We start from the raw sequence: 11851 nt of genomic DNA on the forward strand, positions 1-11851 counted from the left end.
TTGTCAACATAAGCATATAGTTTCTTTCTGGCTCTTACTGAAGGATAGATTAAGTACAAGAAGTCTGCTAAGAAGAGGAGGGATGGAACAACCATCTTTTGGCTGTGTGCTTTGCTCCTGCCAGACTGAAGAATCTCAGTTTCACTTGTTCTTGGACTGTCAGTTTGCACAGGTTTGCTGGAATTTGTTAGGATTGCAGATCACTAATAGCGATCCTTTCCAGATTATTGAAAACTTCAGCACTCAGCTCAATGTCCCTTTTTCTTTGGACATTATAATTATCATGGCTTGGTGCATTTGGATGGCGAGAAACGACCTGATATTCAAAGGCTTTGCAGCAACCTTAAATTCAGTTTAGGTTCAAATCTGAATTTGCTGTGGTTGTTCTTAGGGCAAAAAGTTCCTCTCAAACTGCTATGTCCACATGGATGGAAGCCTTGCTGTAATTGCTTTCATTTTCTTTGTTTCTTGAACTCTTGTACCAAGTGCAGACTTTGTTTCTGTTTTTACTCTATAATATATAACCAGTAGGGGCCTTGCCCCTCCTGTTTCATCAAAAAATAAAAATGACGCTGGCTTTGCATTTGCATTGCAGCTGTAGTGGTCTCATGTGTGGCTTTGGATCAAGCTCTAGTGCCAAGGATAATTCAGTTAGTCTAATGCAGTTAGTTAAATGCCATGCCATGTCTCTCAAATCAATACTAGAATGGATAATTCAGTAGGATATACTATGCCTTAACTGTAAAACAAAAAATACAGCCTTGCTCAAGTGCTCAACGCTGCAGAGTAAAATCACATATGCCAATACCGCTGTAGGTATAAATTATCCGTACCAATCACATGGGCAATATGCAGTTCGTGAAATCCCATGCCATCTGTTTCAGATCAATACTAGAATGGGTAATCCAGTAGCTAGGCATCTATGCCTCAACTGTAAAACGAAAACACAGCCTTGCTCAAGGGCTCAACAACGTTGCAGAGTAGATCAGAGCGTTGATGTGTGCCAAAGTAATGCAATGCTGATTGAAAACAGGCAACAATGGCCATGGCCGCCGGTGCGATCCGAGCCGGTGTCGTCACGCGGTTACCGGAGGAGGAGGGCGACGGAAGGGGCAGTGGTCCTGGGGCGCCGCGGAGCTCCGGCGTGCAGCGGAGGCGGACAACCAGGGGCGGACGGCGAGCGAAACAACGTCCAGGGATGGACCGTATTTGAAACACCGTCCACCCTGGGGTCCCTTCCGTCCGTTAGATCAAAAACGAGCGGCCCAGATCGTGCGTGGACTTTGGTTAGCGCTTGGTCGTCCTCTTCAGGTGGGCGCGGGAGCGCGGCGCGGCGTCGCTCGTGCTCGTCGGCGAGCGCCCGGCGGCCGTCGAGGATTCCGGAGCTCTTGCCGAAGCTCTCGCGATACGTTATGGGCGAAAGAGTCTGCTGGCCTGAGGAGACGGCGCCTCGGCGGCCGGCAAGCTGCTTGGACTTGCCGACTTGGAGAGGTGCGTGCCGCCTGCGGAGTCACCGTCTTCGCCGCCGCCGCCGCCGGGGGGCGGCCGGCACCGCAAGTCGCACCGCTCGTCTCACCCTGAGCGCACGTCCGGGGCGGGCATGGTGCCGAGCGCCTGCTGCGGCCGCCTCGCCGCCCGGGGTTCCGTCCGGCGAGAGGCGAGTCGGCGCGCAGCTGCTAGTGGCCTGGGCTCTGTTTCTTGCTTGGTGACGCGAGCTGGTGGCGTCAAGGGCTATGGGGGAGGGAGCCTGGACCAAGGGCACGGCAGCAATCGAGTCCCCGCGGCGAGCGGCGGAGCTCCGGCGGGGGGGGGGGGGGACGGGGGCGCGAGGACCAGGTGGACCGGGTGGACGGTATTTCAGATACCGTCCCCCTTGGGGTCCCCGGGAACCGTCGGATCAAACACTTGCGGCTCGGATCTGGCGTTAGCTGCGGTCAGCGGCACGGTCGTTCAAGTCAGCGCGGGAGCGGGAGCGCGGCGCGGTGCTACGGCGTTGCTGGTGCCGGAGCTCGTTGCCCGGTCGAGGACGCAGAAAATTGAAGCTCACCGCAATGCATCAGGGTTCAAGAAGACTAGAGGGAGCTCACGGGAAGGAGACGACGGCCAGGCGGCCGGCTTCGGGGGAGATGGCCGCGTGCGGCGGCAAGCTCCAGGTCGCCGTCTCCGCCGCCGCACGCTGGTTGCCGACGATGCAGGTAAGCAGGTTTCGACATCCGCATCCAGTTCCAGGACAGACGGTGACCTAGTATTAACAGAGCTAGCCTTGTCCCTGCTGTAGAGCTTTCTCCTAGGGATGGAACAATATCTCGACTGGCGGCATGAACATCTTCACTGGTACTATCATTTTTCACCTAGTATTTGCATGCTCTTTGTTATCAGATATGTCCTGTTGCAGTAAGAAGTTGCTTAGCCTATCGCTGGTACTATCATTTTTGTAAGATGGAGACTGAAATTCCTCTCTTGCCGACCTACATATTCCTTGGCTCTGCAACTTAAATATCTCACCAATTCCTGATTAAATAAACTAGATGCATAATTACCGATTGTCTTCTTGCATTATTTCTTTTCACTTTTAACCCATTTCTTTGGAGCATACACATACGGGAAATCAATGAAATCATTCCTAGGACGTGAAAGTTCTGATGGCATCCTTACCAAAAGAAAATTTTAGAATGTTTTGATGGGTGACATGTTTGTGTAACTAAATTATTCATAATGTTCTTACATGTTCTTCATGTACCATAAATAGGGGTTATACTTACAATTAATTTCTCTCATTATTAATTCAGGGGAACAAAAGTGAAAAGGTTTCAAATGGGTGAGCCACATTCCCTCTACTGGGGGGGGGGGGCAGGAAGTAACTCTCTAATTGGATAAAAGGAAAAAAAATCTACTTTTGGTCTCCCAACTATTGGGTTTGTCCAACTTTGACCCCCAACTACGAAACCGGGCACAATGGACACCCGAACTTTCAAAACCAGATCAAATTATACCCTGAGACTGATTTTGGTGGTATTGAGCTGATCAATTTATACCCTGAAACTGGCCACGTGGACGCGCTACTTCCTTCTCCCTGACGCCAGCGACGACCACTATTACTTATTGTGACAGACCCGAGATAAAACGCTTAATTAAGCGTAACCGCCATCATTTGAACACATCAGGCGCGTTAGCTTAGTTAAGTATAACTCGACAGGCTGTTTCTAACCCACAGGACGATCGAAACACACCAGAAGTCTCACACGAAGGCGAGCGCAGAAGGTATCACCATTATAAAATTTTACAACAATAGTAATTAATTTTAAATTATTTACAAAACCGCTTTCCATTTAGAATAAACATAAGAAATGATAGCAGCAGAAGAGAATTTGACCTGAGGAGCATTTTTAATAGAAAACAAATAAAATAAACAAAATAAATCACGAACTACCGAGGCGTGAAGACATGACGTCACATCGAGCCCACCGATACAAATCCTGGTTAACCCCTATACCTGAAAATAGGGTAAACAACAAACCCTGAGTATACTAATACTCAGCAAGACTTACCCGACTGTTGGGTATACTTAGCCCACATATCTAGACATGCAAAGCTTTCTGACTGGTGGTTTATTTTACAGAAAAGCGTCTCAAAGTGGATCCTTATTTTTAATATTTTAGCTCCAAGTTCTATATAGATTAACCATAATCTAATATTTGCACAAACCAACTAGAACAAACATGATAAAGTATTAAATCACAATTCAAAGTAGACATCAACATATATAATATAATCCATGTTCCATATCATATTACTACGATGTGACGCAGTTGATCAAGGTACTCATATCCGAGAGCGACTGACGACGAATCGATCCGATTTAACCTTGCAAGGTGGACCTAACCAACATGGCACGCAAAAGCCTCGTTGGACCACACGCACCAACATTTTCCCTCCCCGCCTCGAACTACAGGATCGCCCCACCATTATATGGTCAGCCGAGCTCAACGTGAGACCACTAAAAGTAAATACGTACAACCCATTTCTCCGCGACTACTCGACTACCCCAGGAGGTGAGATGGGATCCTGTACTTTCGAAGTGAGGCAGTACTAAGTTTACCGGTTTCGACTACCTCCTACTCCCGGCATGCGATTAGTACAGTTCAAACATGATCAGCAGGGCCGACAACGGTACGGTCCTTATTCAACACAGACGGGACTAAGACACCCAAGAATCCTGTTCTGCTGCCATACCTACATACCCTTATCATTCCCGTCCGGTCTCAATTCTCCATTCATTCCATATCGAATACACAACTCATGTACTAGAATAAGAATATATCATATATCTCGCGAGTAACCGGAAATTACTCGACTTCTAAACATCCTATATCTCGCGAGTGACAAGAGAGCACTCGTCTTCTACCGGGAACCATTAAGCACATCACTTCTATCGTCCTATACATATTAGTATAACTCAAGAAAACCTAGAGATCATGCAACTAGGGTTCCAAATAATTCCTAAACCTAATGCACAAATAATAAAGACATATATAGGTGTCGTAATTTGAAATAATAAGATGTGCACCGGGGCTTGCCTAGGGTAACACTAAGTCAGTGTTAATGCTATTAAGGCCTTGGGCCCTTCCGATCTTGGGCCGGGTCTTTGGTTGCTTCAGCGGGTCCTTCCATCTTCTGGCGATATCCGTCGAACACCGTCTTGTGGGTCGACTCCAACACCGCGTGCTTCACATCCACACGTGTACATCTAGCGCACCTAAATGAGGTGCAATAATGCATATGCATGAATATATATGAAATGCCAATTAATGCACATGCATATGACACAAATTAGTGCAGCTAAAATTCCCTACTTACAAAAGAATCATACTAAAAAATGAACTAGTTGGCGGACTGTCCGCTATGCAGCAGCGGACTGTCCGCAACTCAAACTTGCCGACCTATCAGACCTACCAACGTCTCTGGATAAACTTATAACTATACGGCGAACGGTCCGCGATCCAGTAGCGGACTGTCCGCAGTACACTTCTGCCAACTTGCCAGAACCTACAATGTCTCTGGACGAAATTCAAGCTCTATGGCGGACTGTCCGCTCTCCATTAGCAGACCGTCTGCAGTTCACTCTGCCAATCCGCCAGAGATAACGACGTCTCTGGACAAACTTCTAATCTTACCGGCGGACCGTCCGGCCCTCCTTGGCGGACCGTCCGCAGTTCATTTACGCGAGACCCCCAGAAACACAACGCCTCTGGACAAACTCTAACCTAACTTGCGGACTGTCCGGCCCCCCTGAGCGGACCGTCCGCGGTTCGTCTTTTTAACATCGCGCGACAGGCAGCAGCAAGCGCGGCGGCGGCCGTTCACCGGCGCCGGCGGCGCACAACGGAAGGGGAAAAAGGCCGGGGAGCACAAATAACTCACCACGAATCCATTCTCGCGATCGGTTTGGGCGGAGGATGACCAGAGAAGCGGATCGACGGTGGAGCAAAGCTTCAAGCGGGCTCCAATGGTGACTGGCGGTGTCGGGGGCGATTCCGGTCGGGAGGAGCTGGGCTAGGGGTTGGGGAAGGTGGAGGAGGTGCTGGGAAAGATGCTCGCGCAAGGAATCGAGGTGTGGTGGCCGGAGGAGGGAGATCGAAGGAAGGGGGCGACGGTGGAGCGAGCGGACGAGCGGAGCTCGTCTCTGATCGATGGGGGAAGGAGGAAGGAGGAGATGACGACCGGGCCCACAACCAGATAAATATCTGGGCGTTACTTAGGCGGACCGTCCGCCGCTCCCTAGCAGACCGTCCGCAGTTTCCTGGGTGCTACACTTATTTTGTCATATTCTTTTTGTCTGTATTATTGTTGTCATTTGCGCATGTAACAGGCATGGATCTTGTGTATTTTGCTAGAAGAATGCATATTGTTTGTTCAAATGATGTTCCTTTTTGCAGAGTTCAATTTCAGCTGGACTGCCCTTGCAATTTTTTCTTCAGATTTCCCCCCCATATTATCATTAACTACTGACTTATGATCCCAATTTATTGCTTCACAGATTATCTGTCCCTTGATAATATTTAAAAAGTATGTACTCCTCTTCTTCAATGACAACCGAAGCCCCTAGAAAAAAAATGCATGTACTTGTGTGTTGGCATGGTCTGCTTATTTCCATTAAAGTTGTGAAGCCAATAAAAAAATAATTCGTTTAATGTGCCATTCTCCGTGATCAGTCTACCTGACTTGTTCAAGTTTGCAGTTGTTAGAGGATATATCTTACTATTATCACATCAATTTCTTACTGGATGAATCTTACTATTACTTCTCATATTAATGTTTTCTTTCTCAAAAAATAGAAGGCTGAAGATAATGAATACCCTTCTGGAGTAGCACCTTCATAGGAATTTCTAATTACATCGAAGGACATTACCGGATCAGGTGCATGCTCAACTTTGCTCGTCTTTAACAATGAGAGGGGATTCTCATAAACCAATATAGTTCCCATCTGTCGTGTTGGGAAATCAACAAAGAAGGGAAACAGACATCAGGGTTACATTGGAGAGAAAGGTAAATATCGGCAGCTGGTTCAATCTTTTGTTTTTCTCACCAAATAGAATTATTTAACTTTTTTGTAGAGGCAAAATTAGTTGGAACTCTTCTATATCATTGTCAAAAATTATGATATATGATATAGATGAAATGATATTGACAAATGGTAAGAACTATGTGTACTGCTTATAACTAGATAAATCTTTTTTCTCTATTCATGAATATGAAAAACAATTGTTTTTTCCCCGAGGCAAATGTAGTTTATAACTTTTTGTGTCACTTTTTAATATGATAACATATCAGTATCAAACAAAATTTTAATTTCAAATGGTTGGAATTTTTGTTGAGTGCTGATTATTCATTTTTCTTGAATATTGTTTTGGTGCCCTGTATTGTGTGGAGGCAAAGGGCTCCTTGTTGGTATATAAGCTGCCACATTTGAATTTTGAATCCGATTTAACTGAAGCAGGTTCTTTTAATAAAGATTTCAGTATGGGGTTACAATGAATAGGACAAGATACTAGCAAGTATTTTGTTTTAAGGTCCTAGCATTTAATATTCTTAACTTATATATTTGGAACAGATTACTGCAGTAAGTTGGTATATCAATTTTTTAAATGAATTTAAGAAATTATTCCTTACCTTTTAAAAGAGTGTATGCTCATATTATACTTCATGTTTAGATGGACTAGTTTAACCCTGCCAGTGAGCTAGCTTAAATGGGAAAGTTAATCCATACATATCAATACAGATTCACAGATAAATAACCAAACATGTTGAGCTGTCAAAATCTTTTTAGTATTCTGTCAATATCTGTTGACCCACCGCACCCAATTCATTTCTAGGAGTTAACACACACTGCCTCTCTTTTTCTTCCTCACTATGAGTTATAACTTTTTTCCTTTTGATTCAGGGATTAGGTTCAAGAGTGTTTTCTTGATATCAAGTGAACCGCATATATTCAGTAACGGCTATCAGATCAAGTTAAATGAGAAACCATGCACTAAATGCAACATTGGATACATTGTCCCTGAATGGGTGGAATCAGCACCTAGCCTTTCAGACATTGAAGCCATATATGGATGCTCCAAAATCCTACCTACAAGGCTACAACCACCATCATCTTACCCTTAAAGAGCGAGAAAGTTGATGCGGTGAAGAAGCAACTGTCAAGCATGCATACTGAAATGCCAAAGATCAGGAAGCTTTCTGTCCGAGAGGATAACCCTGATCCAAAGAGTAGCACTGTTAGTTAGATCTCAATTTCCAAAACTGAATTACAGGACAAGCTTGACAGAAGCTTCACTAAAAATTTAAATCCAAACTTCTCCAATTGAATAACATGAACCAGTTTTATTCCAAAAAAAACATGAACCACCTGGAAAGCATGAAAGGATCAAGAGAACGCTTCCAAAGTTGTCAAGCTACCCAATTAGTATTACAAGGTCCCATGGCGCTCCTACTAAGAAAATCTTGTGCAGATTCTGTCTGTACCAGCTTACATTGCTTGATTGCTTCGATCGATCATTTCAAAGTTAAACAAACAGCTGAATTAATAGTGGAATAAGCTTTAACACAACATTGGTAAAAGTTTCAGAGCTTGAAAACTGTCCTGAACCAAGCTTGCCTGTTTGGCTGCTTCTTCCTGATCGACCGTCGTCAATGTCAGGCAGGCTCGTCGTCCATAGATTGGGGGAGAGCGAGGCAAGCGACGCCCATCGGAACTTTCGTCGTCCAGCAGCGCTCCGGCGAGATGCAATCTTGTCAGCAATAGCATACCACGAACAAGAAACCTGACAGTCACCGACCGACTAATTAGATGAGATGCGGTACCAGAGGAAGTTGGCGGCCGTCGACCACGTCCCGGCCCGGAGGCTCTCGTCGCCGTGCTCGCCTGTCGCGGCGGCAGCAGCAGGAACTCCCAGCGCCGCCGAGCGCCTGCCGCGGCCGCCTCCGTCCTGGGCTGCTCCGTCTGGCGCCGCTGCTGAAGGCCGGCATGAGCTCCGATCGTTGCTCCTTGCCTTGTGCCCGCGGCTATGGCCGGAGCGATCCGAGCTGGTGTCTCCACGCGGTCACGGGAGGAGGGGACCTGGATGGGAGGGGCGGTCCTGGCCTCCTGGGGCGCCGCGGAGCTCCGGCGTGACGATGAGGGGCGGACGGCGAGCGGAACAACGTCCACGGGGTGGACGGTATTTGAAACACCGTCCACCCCTGGGTCCCTTCCGTACTTTAGATCAAGCATGAGCGGCCCAGATCCTGTGTTGACCTCGGTCAGCGGCAGGGTCGTTCCCGTCATGCTGGTGCGGGAGCGCAGCACGGCGGGCGAGCGCCCGGCGGCCGTCGAGGACCCAAGGAACGTCGCCGGAGCTCTCGCGATCCGTTCTGGGCGAAAGCGTCTGCTGGCCTGGGGAGACGACGCCCCTGCGGCCGGGCTAGCTTCGACTCGGAGGAGTGCGTGGCGCCGTCTTCGCCACCGCTGCCGCCGCGTCTCACCCTAGCTTTGCCCTTGGAACGTTGGAGCGTACCTGACGGCAAGGGCGTCACCAGTAGCCTGCTAGTGCCGGCCATCCACTTTGGCAGTCCGCAGGCGCCATTGTAGCAGTTCAGGTCACGGCCGGAAAGCAGTCAGCATCACCAGTTCAGGTCGCGGCGGCGGTGCAGGACGCAGCGCAGACACGAACATGGAGCCTGAGATGCGCGCGGTGGGGAGAAGAGTGCGGGGCTCATGACGTGGTAGAGACGGGACACGCAGATGCCGGCCGCCGGCGACGCTTTTGGGCAACAGACGAAGTGGCGGCGAGCCCGCGAGGGAGGAGGAAGACGAACGGATAGGGGCAGCCCCACTTGGAACGCGACGCGGCCTAGGGGATCGGAAGGGCGCCGGCAAGGCAGACGCGGCGGAAGACGAGATGGGACCAAGGGAGAAGGCTGCAATGCTGTGGCGTCGGCCGGTGGCACTGGTCGCAACACCGCGGCGAGGAGGAGAACGCGCGCGGGCGGGCGGGGTGGACGGTATCTCAATTATCGTCCAGCCCGGACGGTATTCCATTTACCGTCCGTGCCTGGGTTCTGTGGATCGTTGGATCTGGAGGCTGCGGCCACGATTGGATCGGATGGACTGATGACTAGCTTCGCCTGGGCCATGCGGCGGCCCAGTTAGTGAAGCCCAGCTACCACCCTTTCGTTGAGCCCAATAGATAACACTGCCTACGCAAAATGAGCCAAGCTTTGCTTTCTTCTTCCTCCTTGCGCATTCATCTGATTTCACTTCAGTGCTACTTCCTGCTCCCCTCCCTTGAGGTCTTCACAGCATTCAGCGCGCTTCAGCTAAGCAAGGTGGGAGCGAGGTGCCTCATGGCTGGTAGCGAATGTCTATGTGCTCCAGGATGTTCCACGCAATCCCCGTCCGCTCCGTCCATGCGACTGCACTTGTGCTCTCGGAAATTTCTTTGATCTCTTCTAGACCGGCAAGGCGGCGGCGAGAACATCGACGAGAATGATTTTAAGCATGTGTCCCCACCGCCGGGCGCGAGCTCCGGCGCCCGGGCCGCCGGACCCGTGCTTCAGCGCCCGCGCCGCCGGCCGCGAGCTACGGCGCCCGCGCCACTTCCCCAAGATGCCGGCTCTGAGCTCCGACGCCCGCGGCCCTACCCCAAGCTGCCGGCCCGAGCATCGGCGCCCGCGCCGCCGACCTCGAGCTACGACCGGCCGACCCCAAGCTCGAGCACCCCTGCACCGCGCCGAGCGGGAAGCCCATCCTCGTGAGCAGCAGCTTGGCGTGGAAGGTCCGCGCCACTGAGCTCATGTGGCCACCGCCCGCCTCCGCCCCGACATCGGCGCTCGTCGGCCCCGTGAGCCGCTCCTGGCGAGCTCGCCGGCCCTTCGCGCCGCAGAGCACGCCACGGTGGTCAGGGCGGAGCTCGCCCGCGCGCTATCGCGGTGTCGAGCGTGGATGAGAAGAGGAAGGCGAGCTCCGTGGGCCTTAATGGCTCCCGACGAAGGGATGGTGAGCTGCCGTCACTCCCTCGCCGCGGCCTTAAGGGGAGCAGGAAGTAGCACCGTAGTAAAATCAGGTGAATGGGGAAGGAGGAAGAAGGAAGCAAGCTAGCTCATTTTAGCCGTCGGATGTTACTTGAGTGGCTGAGAATCAGTGACTGCTAAAGTTACAGTCACATTCGCAACTGCACTCGATCTTGTCGATTCCCTTCCAAAAAAATTATTAGTCCTTGTCACACATCATCATCATGATCACATTAGGGTATGGTGAGAAATGTTTAAGCAAGATGAATTGCTTCTAGAAGATATCTGGACTCTTTTAAGAGCGGGAAGATTAGGAGAGGCATCCGAGTTATGTTGTTCTGCTGGCCAGGTAGATCAACCAGTGTAGACTATATTATTTTATTGCATATCGATCATCTCTACTTATTTTGTGATGCCTTGACTCTTGAGTGTATTTTCGGGCATGGAGAGCTGCCACTCTTTGCCCTTTTGGTGGCAGAGATACGTTCCCTTCCCTGGATGCATTGCTCAAGAATGGGAAATCCAGAACTCTACAAGCCATTGAATTGGAAGGTGGTGTTGGACGGCAGTGGCATCTTTGGAAATGGGCGCCATACTGTGCTTCAGAGGTGAACTCTACTCATATCTAGAGTATGCTTCTTTTTGTTTGAAATAGTGCTGCATGTGTTCAAGAACTGCTCTGATTTTTCTTTAACTTCACTTCTTTGGTACACTCATTTGGAATTGATAGTGCTATTTCAGAAAATCGCCAAACAAGATGGTGGACGTTGTGAGATGGCTGTATATGCTTTACAGTGCAGTAACTTAAAGCACATTTTGCCAGTCTGTACTGACTGGGAGGTATGTTGCGATTTAGGTTATTTTTTCCTTTGACTGCTGGTGTGTGATCCATCTTTTTCATTCCTTTTCATAGCCAGCTTGCTTGTGAGTTTGTTGTAAGACAGATGATCATGCAGTACTTCATGTTTCGTTTCCTATTTGAGGCTTGAAATGGTGTTGCTCATGTCTGATGCCATGTTATTGCAACATCACGTTGTTTCAATTTTCTGATATTGTTGGTCTCTCACTTGGCAACTGTGAGGATTGAACCTTAAAACGTGCCCCAATCTCTGTGATATCTATCTATGGTGCTTGACATATTTCAGCTCCAACTTTGCTGCAATTGGTTGATTAATTTCTTTGCTATTAGCATGTGTTCAAGTTGGACTGGTAACATGCCTTGTGCCACTACAGTTTCTAGTTACACCTATCTTTTGTTCGGGTGACATTGTTCCACTGTATGTTTGATAAATAATACTCAAGG

At 49.1% G+C, this 11851-nt stretch overlaps 1 long non-coding RNA gene across 1 annotated transcript; it reads left to right on the forward strand.

Annotated features, from left to right (window-relative positions):
• Nucleotides 1-10906: 10906 nt before the first annotated feature.
• Nucleotides 10907-11555, forward strand: LOC120645641. Its single transcript, XR_005664242.1, has 2 exons — nt 10907-11156; nt 11290-11555. It is a non-coding gene; the product is annotated as an uncharacterized LOC120645641 (long non-coding RNA).
• The last annotated feature ends 296 nt before the right edge of the window (nt 11556-11851 follow it).

The sequence above is a fragment of the Panicum virgatum genome, chromosome 1K (assembly GCF_016808335.1).
Source record: "Panicum virgatum strain AP13 chromosome 1K, P.virgatum_v5, whole genome shotgun sequence".
Classification (NCBI taxonomy): domain Eukaryota; kingdom Viridiplantae; phylum Streptophyta; class Magnoliopsida; order Poales; family Poaceae; genus Panicum; species Panicum virgatum.